General features: G+C 37.2%; 1 long non-coding RNA gene across 1 annotated transcript; it reads right to left on the bottom strand.

The window, feature by feature from the left end:
- Positions 1-1,897: 1,897 nt before the first annotated feature.
- LOC130050223 (uncharacterized) lies at positions 1,898-12,048 on the bottom strand. The gene is made up of 4 exons (XR_008798647.1): positions 11,871-12,048; positions 11,539-11,633; positions 11,022-11,242; positions 1,898-3,491 (listed from the first exon to the last, which is right to left on the bottom strand). It is a non-coding gene; the product is annotated as an uncharacterized LOC130050223 (long non-coding RNA).
- Positions 12,049-14,042: the final 1,994 nt, after the last annotated feature.

Raw genomic sequence — 14,042 nt, 5'->3', positions numbered from 1 at the left:
TATGTAGAAAAAGGAACAGAATTCCACAATACTCGGAGTACATCGCCAAGATTTAGAATTTTACTTACTTGTGTGTTTAACACGCACAATAATCGAGTTTTACAATGTATATGGCGCATTTATAAGAGCAAACCGTGTTTTTCATTAAAAGTTTTCGAATTTTCTAAATTCATTTTATTAGATGATATGCTGCTAGTTGTATGTGGAATATGTATACTATAATTAAAACCTTCAAACTCAACTCAAAGTTTATTATTTGAGTAAACATGCAATTTATTAAAATTGCCGTTATAAATGTATGGCGCGATGGAAAATCCATTCTTTTCCATTCAAATATGGAGATCTATTTATGCATCGATAATCGATAAAAACTTTCGCAACAGTTTTCATATGTGCATCGAAGCTATTCCTTCTATCAGAGACATGCAAAGGGAGAGCAGCAAAGACCAGGATTGATGATCAAGAAGGAAGTATTCGATGCTATTTTCCCCAAAATTGTTAACAATACTATCGGAATTTGATTGTAAATGGATTGACACTTTTCAGCACTTTTTTGTCTATACATGTATATTTTACATGACATGACAACCACGCTCATTATCCATTGTGAAATCTGCGGTTTCCAGATAGCATCCGGGACGGTGCATGATCTGTATATATATACGCAAAGAGTTATCATTCTATTTTGGAAACGTACCGGCACGTGTACAACGCTAGGATAGGTTTCAAATTTTTGTACAGGCTTGTACCTTTCATATAGAATGAAAACTCCCAATAAGTGAATTGTGTTGATTTTAAGAATTAGAACATTATATTATATGCACTTTTATTTTCGTGCGTAAAATTCATGAATACAAATCAAGAATGAAATAGATTTGGGCCTACGTGATAATTCCACCCCCGTGATAAAAATAAAAAAAAAAACATGATTCGATCCTTCCTATGTTGACATTCCAACACAATTAAGGAAACAGCAGAATTTCTAATTGATGGATAGCTGTGTGTCGTGGAAGCGACTCCACGTGCCTGGAAAAAGACCTCTTCGGTTCCCGAGGAGCCTTTCGGTTGTGACATCTTGAAGGCTAAGTGCCAACGCAATCTTACGCTTTCTCCTCTTCTCAAGTGTCGAAATTTTTATAATGGTTCTCAATGGGAGAACAGTGATATTTCTTAAAAATACTTGACTTTAATTCTGCTTTTAAAACTTCCATTAGTTCTAGGGTGCTAAAACCCACAGCATTCTTGAGATGGAGTTGATTTCTTCTCATTGATTTAACACGTTGACTTCAAGATGTGATGATTTGCGGAAACGAGCCCAGGGGTTAGGAATGTAGCTCTCGATACTTTGGTTTTTTGTCGTCGTTTTACTAGGAGCTAAGTAAAGAGACCCATTATGTGAGCAGTTTCATTTTCTCCCCCAAAAACGTAATCTATATCATGGAAGTTTCTGTTTTAAACTTTCCCTCATATTGTTGAATTTGGCCACAATGTTCGCCGAGTGTACTCATCTGAGTCATCAAGAAGTTTGGGAAAATGGTGTAAGCAAATACTATATATTTATAACATATTTCTATTTTCATATATACATGTACATGATATGTAAAACTTCTGGTTGAATATTTAATTCACATATATATCGTATTATCATGTTATAGAAACAACAAACCTAGATAATTGAAACAGAGAAAATAGATGAGAAAAAGTGAAAAATAAAATACAATAAAAAGGAATAAAATTGCACGTTTCCGTGCGTAAATTAAAATTCGAAATAAATTATTCCACCTATTTACACTTTACACTATGAATAAGGAAATGACTTCGACAACGTGTTGATAAAGTAGTAAATGGAGAATACTTCACACTTAACAAGGAAACTGTCAAAACTCTGGCAAAACAACAATGTACGTATGTACGTATGAGAGAGAGAGAGAGAGAGAGAGAGAGAGAGAGAGAGAGATGGCATCTGTCATATTTGATTACTGGTGTATTGTGGTTATATTGGGATAGTGAAAGGACATGGCCATAATTTTGACCTATTAACTCCCTTCAAACTGTTACTTTTCATACGGCTAAAACACCTTTTACAAATCTGACAAAATGTGAAGTGAACATTAGATCTGATAGGGACTACCGATCCTTATCTATCAAATGACATCTATTCGATTCTTTTCAGAAATGATTTTGATTTTTTGAGTGTAATGTCATAAGTACAGTTGCCCATATGCCAGGCGCCTCTTTGGAATTTTTAGTAATTACCATTAAATAAAATCATAAATATAACTCGAGAGCAGGATGTTAATTGTCCATGTTTAAAAGCGTTTGGAGATTTTTATCTGAAAACCTCACGATGTCCGAAAGCAAGAGCAGCATTCATTCTATGTATACCAAATGGTGCACTCTCGTGAAGTGATACCAAGAATTTTTTTTCAATTTAAAATTTTACAGTGTATGACAAAAACATATCCCGAAGGTGTATATTCTGTGCGTTTGTAAGTTAAGTTACATAAAAAATAGATGAAATGTAAACTGAAGAATATTTTATTATTGCCATCCGTCTACGTGATCGATATTTTTTAGCTTCATTTATATCATTGCCCTTCAGTCTTCTCGAGAACAGCAAACGTCGAACCCGTGTATTTCCCTAATTGCAGTAATTTGTCAAACCAGTGCTAACCTTGTATTCCTACGTCCCGACTTTCTGTAAAACACTATGTTCAATGCTGTTCCCTTATAAGGAAGTTGGTGAACTAAACATGGGGTAAAATTAGGTTAATTAATGAAATGGTCTGTGTCACTATATTTCACAAGTGCTTAAGCCTACCAAACACTGAAAGACATTCACCCTTTCACTGCTCTAATGCAACCACACTTTTTAATATAATTTTTCATCGCGCCTAATGCATTTTGTCAAAATATTAAAAATTTTAATTCCCTTTTCAAGTTGAATATAATTTAAACAAAGAATCGCAAGAAATAATTAAAATGAGTAGGGGGACGTAAGCGTTGAAATGATTAAGCCTTTCAATTAAATATTTTGAAATACAGAATAATTCGCTGTTTAATTTCTTACTATATTTTACTAAAATTAATGTTGCACAACACTAATATCAAAAGTACATGTAAATTATTTTGCTGTTATGTCCTCGGGGCCCAAAATTGAAATAAACTTATCTCTTCTTATCTTATCTGTATTTATTAATATAATAGAAAGATAGAAGGTTTTTTTAGGATTCCATATTTTTCAGATCTTTTAGGTTGCCCATTTACACGGCATCGTGGACAGGAACACCGTTACTGACGGGTTAGGCCTGAATATCCCCTTCTAAACATGGAAACTACACGGAACAATGCGTGTTAACCAGCGGCAAACAGAGGAGGGGTGACGAGCTCAACGCGGTCCGTACTAATTAACGTAATGGTCTGTTAATTATTATCATGTTCATCAACGGGGGACTGTCATATCCTCATGCCGTTGTACACACATTCCTCCCCTGCAATATATAATACACATCACTGTTTTAGTATTTTAGTAGATGTTTTTCAGGAGACATGTTAAGTAATAAGACGCTGTCATTGTCGTTTACTGTAACAAATCTTGAAAGGACTGGCTTGTCTTTTATTGTGAATGTGGTTTTCTTTCATTTATTTTACGTAATCTGAAGAAATATCCCATGTGTAAAACAGAACTTTAAGAGAAAAAGAGAAAGGGATTTACCATTTTAAAGCAAAAACAAAAAAAATATACTCCTTCATTAAAAAAAATCTTGTCCTTAAAATGATAAAAGTTTTAAACACACCCAACGTACGCTTGGTATAACATTCTTCTTCATTCGAAAAAACAAACAAACCCACACATGGAACAATGGCGTCAAATGAAGACAAATGTGCGGAAACCGTGAGGTGGATTTTTTATTTTCATTTTGAAGACGTCTTGCGAACGAGAAGTTGAGTAGATATATAGATATTTCAAAGTAAAATGTTCTTGATCAAGCCCGGCGATGGTGCTCAGAAATTTGATTACAGCAGGCTCGTCACTTTTATATTGATATTAAATTGACAAAAAAAAAACCCCATCACAAACAGACAATGCAAGGACACGATATATCTGTACATCGACTGGCTTCTGAACTCCAACTGTAAGACATTTACAATACATTATATTTTGCAGTGATCTTTGCTTATTACAAAAAGCTGGGGTACATGTTACTCGTAATCAGAATTTCAAATTTTGAATACTTCATACCAGCACCTGCCGTTGACCTTTGACCTTCGAATAAAGACCATACTGTAAACTGCTGGAGTCACCTTATATTAATTCATCGATAAAGAATTTCTATTTAAAACATAAACTACAAACTCAAGCTGTGGGCAATATCTTTTTACATGATCTCCGAGTCTGGATTCTGGTCACGGGACAATACGGAAATGCTAAGTTATACTCGACAGACATACGAAATGTTTTTCCCAAGGATTTAGATATTCTAGAAAAGTTTTATATTCAATCATCATCTGTCTTTGTTTTGTAAACTGTTTTTTGTCAATAAAGAATTCGTCATTTTGTGGTTGGCATGGTGACGAAGACAACAGACATTAATGGCCGGCGAATATGGCGTCGGCGTCAGTTTTACAGCACAGAAGTGCTAAAATTAAGTCCCAGACAACATTTGCGGTGAAATTGTCGCCTCTTGTTCGATAAGATATGTCTCTTTTATATCCAGGTTATATCTATGTTCTTACTGCCATGACTGTAACCGTTTATTGGTAATAATACATGTTTGGCAGGACTCGTCCGACCTATAAAACCGCGTACATTTCTAAACATTAAACATGACGTATTGAGAATTTGACACCATTTCCATGTGGCCCGTGGTCAAGAATATGATGATTAAAAAAAACAAAGTAGCAAACTTTAAAAGTAAAGTTTTACTAAATCTTTTTTTTTGGGGGGGGGGGGTATACCAGTTGTATCAAACCGAGATGTTTTATTAAAATCTTGGCTTATTGAACGGAATGCCAGCCCATCTGATAATAAATATTCTAACATATCATTTCATTCTATTTGTTTAAATATTGCGCAATATAATGCACGCAATAAACTAGGAAAGGTGTTAATTTATTGAAAGCAGGGCCTTAAATTCGTGTGTTGTGAGCATCATTTAGAACCCGACCTGTTACACAAAGTGATGACACATTTAAAGTGTCGAGAGTTATCTTGCGGTTTGTATGTAAATCAGTTTGTCAGGTATGGCTGCAGTCATTGTTGCGTATGGATTTGTACAGAATTGTCATAAAATCGACCACACAAGCACTAAATAGGAAACAAAAACTAGGAAACAACAACTAGAAAAATCAGATGGAATATGTTTGTAAAAGTAAAACACAAAATTTTGATTGATGGAATTTCAAATACGAGCTATAGTTCAGACTTATTTAATTGTGTAAAATGAAGAGTATTCTAGGTGAAATAATGCAAGTGGAAATCTAATATCAATATAAAATATATTTAACTCCAAAATATTTCAAACACCGTTGTTTGAATGAAATTAATTATCCAATCACAGATTTCCCCGTTATAGTGGGTGAAGATACAATGGACATTGACAAATTGTGTAACAACCAATTCGATTTTCTGGAAAAGCAGGCAGTTTCTACTATAGTCTGCTGTTGGGTTTACTTACATTACCGTATTTAACAGATTTTATCAATATAAAACAAAATGATTTGAAGGACTCTATAAACGGTTTTGTATGTTCTATATATAAACTATACCCTCTTAGCCAGTTTCAATCACTACTCGACTTTATCATACGAAACGTAAATAGATGAAACACTGAAGAAGAAAAACCGCACCCAAACACGGTACATTCTGTATATAGATGTTAGGTTGTGGGAAATGAGCATTTCTACACGTATACATGCACAACACGGTAAACGCAAATCATATTTATTCTGCGGTTCGCGAGTAATATAGACGAATGCATTACTTTCAGTACTGTCATGGATTGGCAAAAATAGCTTTATTGTATTTTCCATCAAATAATCTAGCTGGGATTTGAATTGGCGACTTTGGCAACCTGGCATGGTCTCGATCTGAACAGAAAATTTTGTTATTTTATTTTTCAGTTTGGTGGTTGGTTGTGTATCGTTTACGTCCCACTCGAGAATTTTTCACTCATATGGAGACGTCATCTTTGCCCGTGAAGGGCTGCGAAATTTAGTCCTAGACTCAGCGATTACAGCCTTTGAGCAAGGAGGAATCTTTATCGTGCCACACCTGCTGTGACACGGAGCCTCGGCTTTTGCGGTCTCATCCGAAGTACCGCCCCATTAAGTCGCCTCTTACGACAAGCAAGGGGGTACTGAGGACCTCTTCTAACCCGGATTCAGTTTGAATAAAGATGTACATTGTCCACGTTATTTGAAATGCCCAACAAAACATGTTCAGTAACAAGTGTGAACATTACAGAGCTCACAATTCTTTGTTATGTAAACGTGGCTTGTGCCTTGTTGTTGTTTATTAAAGTTATATAAACCTAATGTGTTTGGTAAAAATTCCTTTTCAATTACATAATGATTTTTTCGTTTGTTATGACCAGGACTAAATTACCGGTATTGTTAATGCCTGCTGCATTGTACTACATGTAGTTACTTTACTTACAAACAAATAAAGGCTCTATAGATATCGTTTGTATATCAGAGTTAAACAAATAAAGGCTCTATAGATATCGTTTGTATATCAGAGTTAAACAAATAAAGGCTCTATAGATATCGTTTGTATATCAGAGTTGTGATGTCTGTAACGCGCCTATTGTAAATTGACATCTGACGTTTAGAGTTAGTTGACCCAATATAATGCATCGTGAACAACGCAGTTAATAAAGATTTTAAAATATCGGATCAAATCGTGGCTATAACCCTTTCTGTTACTGGGACAATTTCTCCTACCCATCAAATGTGATTATTGCATATTGAACTCATTATTGTTCGTTCGTTTGTGTGTTGATTTACGCATTCATTCTATCACTTCCCATCCCGTGGGGAGCCGGGTAAGAATGGGTCCTCAGTACCCCTTGCTTATCGTAAGAGGCCACTAAATGGGGCTTAAAAACCGAGATCCCGTGCCATAGCAGGTGTGGCACGATAAAGACCCCTTCTTGCTCAAAGGCCGTAAGTACCGAGCATAGGCCTAAAGTTTGCAGCCCTCCATCGGCAATGGTGACGTCTCCATATGAGTGAAAAATTCTGAAGCGGGACATTAAACAATATACAACCAATCAATCTATCACTTCCCCTCATGTCACTAGCTGTACATAGATGAAGCACACATATAATATGCATGTCGCTCAAGATCGTAAAAGTGAAGGTTCTTTATAGCGCCAACACCTACCATATGGTACAGGACCTTTGTTTGATAGACCCGTAACTTTCATTTATACTATACCCAATGCTTGTTGAAGGAACAGCCACTGTACCTATTTTGAACGTCTGAGACATGAAGCGTGGCCGCCGGGAATCGAACGCGGGGTTTCCCGGCAAAAGATGATGATAAAATGAACACTTCCCCTTTCTGTGATTTTGCCAGTAATCCAAGCTTTTTTATCCCCGTAAATTTTCTTTAAAATCTATAGCCAGCAACATGACATAAGCAACATTTCCAAGCGTTTTGTTTTTATCATTGTAAATTATCTTTTTAGTTACTTTAACACCAGTGCCTTTTTACAAAGGGTTAATTTATCATTCACAGTTTTATTTCTATTTTTCCGGATCTGATGTATAACTAGAGGTGAACATTTTACTCCTGTCTAAGACTTCCACTGAATTCCAAACTTGAAAATTAACACATGTTTTTTAAAGAATACAGTAAGTGCAGCAATATGTCATGATAGAATGAACATTACAGAGAAATAACATTTCATAAGTTAGCCGTCTCATTTCACGTATCGAACCATTAATCATTTCTCCAAAAGCAAGACGTTTACAAGAATGAGAAATACAAAAACTGATGTCTAGGCGCCATTTCTTCCATTAAAACAGCCCTGGAAAATCTCGGTTTTACAATGTATTCACCACCTTACCCGAAGAACACATTTTTGTCATGCTGGTTGTTCTGTAAACATTTTTTAAGAAATTGTTAAATTTGACGTTTCATTTCTGCCTCTCCGTGTTTTTCAAGGAGAAAGACACGACTGAAAGTCTCGAAGAAACAAGGGGGACAATTGAGGTCAACAAGGACAGTTCAGTACGCCATGTGATTTAACGCGTTACTAATGTTGTGATTTTTTATTTCATTTTTTTCCCCCTTAATGAGTTCGAAACAAGGCATTTGATGTTGTCAGGTTCAATGGAAAAGAAATTCTGCCAAAATTTACAGGACGACTTCGAGACATTTCGTGACCCTTTGTTCTGTGTACTATCTTTGTCTTCGGATGCATTCAGAAAAAAGGAACTAAATATAAACATTTCACACTAAAAACAAAACGCCCAGACAAACGTGTTGCACTAAGTATACACAAGTCAATAAACAATACTGCGTTGAAACTGGTCATCACAACTATATTGAATGTCAAGCAGATCATCATTTATAACTGCGCAAGATAGGTATATAGTCCAAACGGTGCCTGTACTCAATAAAGCAAGAACGCCATTTCCACTAAAACCAGCATTTATAGCTGCTGCCGAGACACGGGCGAACCAACGTGCACCGGTTCACCGCTGATTCGCGCCCCCGGTATGTACTGACCATACAAACTCCCATCAGATCTTGTTTTTATTACCGACAAACACTTCTTGATAGTAAAACGCTAGTGTGGCGAGCCGACATGACACTTATATATCCTAATTAATTATTGGTGACACTCATCTATAACAGTTATTATTGTAACACCTAAAGTATAAATGTCTAAACTTTCCCTTTCCTATTCCCCTATTAAGGATATCTTTATTCCACTTTGAACAAACCCCGAGGTTATCCGAATTTAAGTCTCGTCAGTCCCGCGAGACGTCAGACAGGCGTTCGGAAGTAACGTTAGTCACGGTGTCTTGCTCTTCTGGACGAGTGAACGACCTACAGCAGCTTAGCCCACCGCAGACTTCATGTCCTCAATGAGTTAGCAGATATATACTGACCGTCCAGACATCGTGTCAAATCTCATATTTACTGTCAAAACAGTGCTTGTATATGAACTGGTCCGAAGCAAGGGAAAATTGCGATGAGAATTTTCGTTAAACTGTTAGGAATAACATTATCTCTGGTATCCGTCTAAGACATCTCTGTAGGTTGATAAGTCCCCCGACCAATAGCCATCCCAAAACTTCGATCAGTTTACTTGTACATGTACATTATGCAATAGATACTATTTCTGTAATTCACCAACCAATGAATGACGACAAAATACAGTGACCTATTTGCAACGATACACTGTAGGTGTGAGGTACTATTTGCAGCCGGAGGTGTGAGGTACTGTTTGCAGCATGAGATGTGAGGTACTGTTTGCAGCATGAGACATGAGGTACTGTTTGCAGCATGAGACATGAGGTACTGTTTGCAGCAGGAGACATGAGGTACTGGTGTGAGGTGTGAGGTAGTGTTTGCAGCGTGAGATGGGAGGTACTGTTTGCAGCGGGAGATGGGAGGTACTGTTTGCAGCGGGAGATGTGTTGTACTGTTTGCAGCGGGAGATGGGGGGATGTGTTGTACTGTTTGCAGCGGGAGATGGGGGGATGGGGGTACTGTTTGCAGCGGGAGATGGGAGGTACTGTTTTGCAGCGTGAGGTACTGTTTGTAGCGGAAGTTACAGTGCATTATGATTGCACTGTATCTGCGACTACGTCGTGTTTTAAACATATTTGTTTTCTTCAGTCCCATGGCATCACATGTTTGTAGTGGATGCTAGTTTTCTTTGGTCACATGACATCAACTGTGTGTATTATCCCAGAAATAAGCTGTCTTCTCTTTATGCCATAATGTAGCGTACCAGTATTATAAAATAGAAAGATGTATGTAACCATAACTGTCTTTAGTTACTGACATCTTATAGCGTGTTATACTCTTCGTTGATCATTTATGTAATGTAGCAAAGAGACGAACAGTCATTATAATGCAACAAAACGCAAAGCGTAAGTGATTTAGGGCCGGAGATAGCGAGGTGTGATTTTTGTGACACAGGTAATGAGAAGATGACACTTAACAGTTATCGATGACCCTGCCCTGGCATCGACATGGAACGTCTTCGATGAGGGTCTGGGGCATAGGACGGCGCTTATAATCAATCTTGGCCAGACAGATCTTATTAAATGGCGCACTTATATGGTGACAAAGTGAAGATGCTATCAGACGGTGAGCGAATTATCATTGTCGCGAATAAAACAGAGAGCACCAAGACGTGTATAAAAAGTTCATAACATACACGATCCGGCTATTTAAAATTTCATTAAGTCGGGGGATATGTTTTGTTAAGATCTTGAGATCTCTATTGTTATAACAATAAACATACATCTTTACCGCTAAATAGCATGCTCTGAATACCTTCCGTGTGTCAGATCTATCTCGCTTCTTTTTTATCTTCATAGTGAAGCGCTGATACAGTAAAATGGATGTTCCTTTAAAGTTACTATACTTTCCACATTAAATAAAAGGTGGCAATTTTATCATTGTTTGCTATAAGCGAAGTTTTATATCACTATATGCGTGAAGACAAAGAATGACTAGTTAAGATCATAGGATACCCAAGATTTTGACGCATCAAATGAAATAGGATTTTGCTGTGTTTACGTGGGATTTTCTATTGTTTGATCAAACAAAATTGTAAATCGGTCATTGATACATGAAATGCACCAATAAAAAGACGTAGTTGACGGATTTTAATTTTTGCGTAATGATTTTCCATTGAATTTTCAAGTAAAAATCTGTGAATAATGCAAAAATAAAGGTGGTTACATAGGTAACTGTTGAGGTAAATGTGATTTTTAGCCATATCAAAACATTCACAAATAGTTTTACAAAATTCTATAGCAAAATTCACCTGTACTTGTCCAGTATGTCTAGATCACGCTATTTACCGGTACTCGATCATCAACAGCTTGGGTTGGCATTCTAAGGATAGATTCATAATCTGGATGCGTTGTATAGATGTATAGTCATTTTTTGCAGACATATACTTGAAAAAAACCTTGCACACTCTATAAATTAAAGAAAAAAAGGTGTTGCGCTTCTTGTTTTTCTGCAGATGGTGGCGTTGTACTCCTAGGAAGTGAAAGAAGATGTAAACGCAATCAAATTGGGGAGGAATAACCATTGTATGCTGAAATGTAATGCGTAAGGAAATGACTTAAGCCAAATACTTTGAATTAAAATTTCGTGATTTAATGTCAACCTTAAGTGATTCCCCACAAAAGAATAACAGCTAATAAAAATATCATGAACACTTTATTTATTCACACCTATATAATATTGTTTTAGTTGTTTTTATTTGAGTTTCATAGGTATATCATGTAAACTAACATCTCTTGTTTTTTAACATTTTAACACCATACATATACCTGAATAGCAGTGTGATGGATCTTCTACACAGGGGCGGATCCAGACTATTTTCGAAGGAGGTTGGGTTGTGACACAAGTCTGTACCTTTTTCATCCTAAAAGATGGCCCAAAATAGCAACAAAAAATACCAACTATTTGTTTTACAAATATTTAACCAAAGGGGAGGATGCAACTCCCGTCACCTCCTCTAAATCCACCACTGCGACATGCATATAATAGATTATTATATTCATCACATTGTATCATGCCAGTTTATGTAATTTGTTCCGTCAGAATTCTCTTCATCTGAAGCTGCAAATGGTTCAAAGTTCAAGCCGATATGAAACAATACCTTGATCAACATTTCCCTGATCAGTCTTCCCTTCTAATGTGTTACTTGGTGTCAGATTCCTTACTGTTGGTGTGTTGTCGGATTCCTTACTACTGTCTACAACATTTGATTCCACGAATTACATCACTTCCTTCAATTATCTATAATTCTGCTGATGGTGTAACCATTGTCAATTCTACTGCTGGTTTGCATTTGTGACGTAGCACATTCCACAGCTGATAAGTCTGGGTTTCATGGGTTTCCGTCAACGGACACTAAATGTCAAATTTAATTGGAAATATCTGCCAGATTGCAAGTTTTTGCAACAGGGCATTTTAAATTATGTTGCTACTTCAGATGGTATAAAATAACAATCAAAAATAAAAAGAATTCGCTACAGTAGCAGGCAGCAGTAAATTCTAGTTCGTCATTCTGATAAAAAGCTAACTGTGTGGGTCAGAGAATATGGCTTACGAGGTGTGAGGAGTTGGGTTTGATTAATTTGTGTGCGGTGACATTTGGACGTTCGGTTTGCTGCCCGTCCGAGTGGACGACGCTCAGGCGGTATTGTTTTACTTATCACCAATAATCCTCATAAAAAACTTTCACGTTGTCACCTTGCCATTCTTCGTTAGGGTCAAGACACGGTTCTGCCCAGGGATGGAACGCTGAAGTTTGTGAAAACAACGAAATTTACAATTCAAGATAATGTTATGCTTAATAGGAAATACATCACCACTAGTGAGGGACTTCCTATTGAAAGGGGGCGGTCCCTCTATGATCCGTACCTTTCCTCTGTGTACATAGTAGGTATGGTTGTTTGTTTGATCATTTGCTTTAGTTCCTTCGATAATTTCCCCTCATATTGAAACATCACCTGCTGTAGGTGAAGTACCACATTTAGACCCTTGCATGTTGCTCAGGACCGTAGCAGTGAATGTACTTTAACGCGTCAACGTCTGTCGTGACACGGGACCTCGGTGTTTAAGGACTCGCGCCTTTTAACTTTTACCATGATGCTGTTTGGCAAAGGAATAATCACTACCTATTTTACGTCTTAGGTTTGACGTGACGTGGCTACGTCACGAGCAGGGCTCGAACCTACGACATCTAGTCACAAAGCGGAAACTCTAACCACGGAGCCGCTGCGACAGGCAGGTTGAGCAAAACTCTTTTAAATCAAACATCACCTCGTAGTCATATACTTCTAAACCCAAACTTAATTCGTTTTCTGTTATTCTTGATATGGGATTGACAGCATGATTAACACTAAAAGAAGTTTTACGTCTCACGAATCTTCAATAAATCTCATATATTTATCAAAACGTCATCATCAGCTTTAGTTTACATGTAAGCTTCCCTCAAAATTGACCTATGTCAGGCGCTTTGGACTATATAACAGCCTGGATTCTTTGTCGTGCTCACGCCGATTGATGGTTGTTTGGGGTGGGTTTTTTTGTACTGAGACGTCACCAGATGTAGGTGAAGTACAACAAATTTAGAACTATAATTCTCGCTTACGACCGTAGCAGTGAGGGTTCTTTAACGTTTCAACTCCTTCAACGACACCGTTTTAAAGTCATATCCGAAAGAGCCGTGATTCTGACTTCTAAATGCCGAGCGTTTGGCGAAGGAGCAACCACTACCTATTTTAATGTCTTAAGTGTGACGCGGCCATGGTACGAGCGGGGCTCAAACTCATGGTTACAAAGCGAATGCTCTACCACTGAGCTAGCGCCAACGTTCTGCGTAACCTAGGTTTTAAAGATCCTACCCGAAAGACCAACAATCTTCACTTCCGATGCTGAACCTATGAATCGAACTTCAACAAAAGTTCTGCCCCCCCCCCCCCCTTACGACCAATGCATTTCATATTTCACAGTATCGTCTTTGTTTTGTATCGTTGCCGTTTAGTATTAAACAATCATATTACTACGTCACACAAGTCATAACTTTTCCTTGTTACTGAATAATTAATTTACCAAACTGTTATTTTGATATTGACCCTTAACATCGTAGATCTACCACAATGTAAATCATGCGAATGTTTCCAGGTTGCGGTTGCATACATATATGCATGTTCTATGACCATGATGTATACCACGGTGGAAGACTATAAGCTATGGCGGCGTGTTCACAGAGTTTTTGAGAAGGAACTGCCTACAACAAGTCTCCACCTCTCTGGTGATAGAA

Source organism: Ostrea edulis, chromosome 1 (assembly GCF_947568905.1).
Source record: "Ostrea edulis chromosome 1, xbOstEdul1.1, whole genome shotgun sequence".
Lineage (NCBI taxonomy): Eukaryota > Metazoa > Mollusca > Bivalvia > Ostreida > Ostreidae > Ostrea > Ostrea edulis.
The sequence above is the reverse complement of the archived record's forward strand: the minus strand, read 5'-3'. Positions and strand labels throughout refer to the sequence as shown.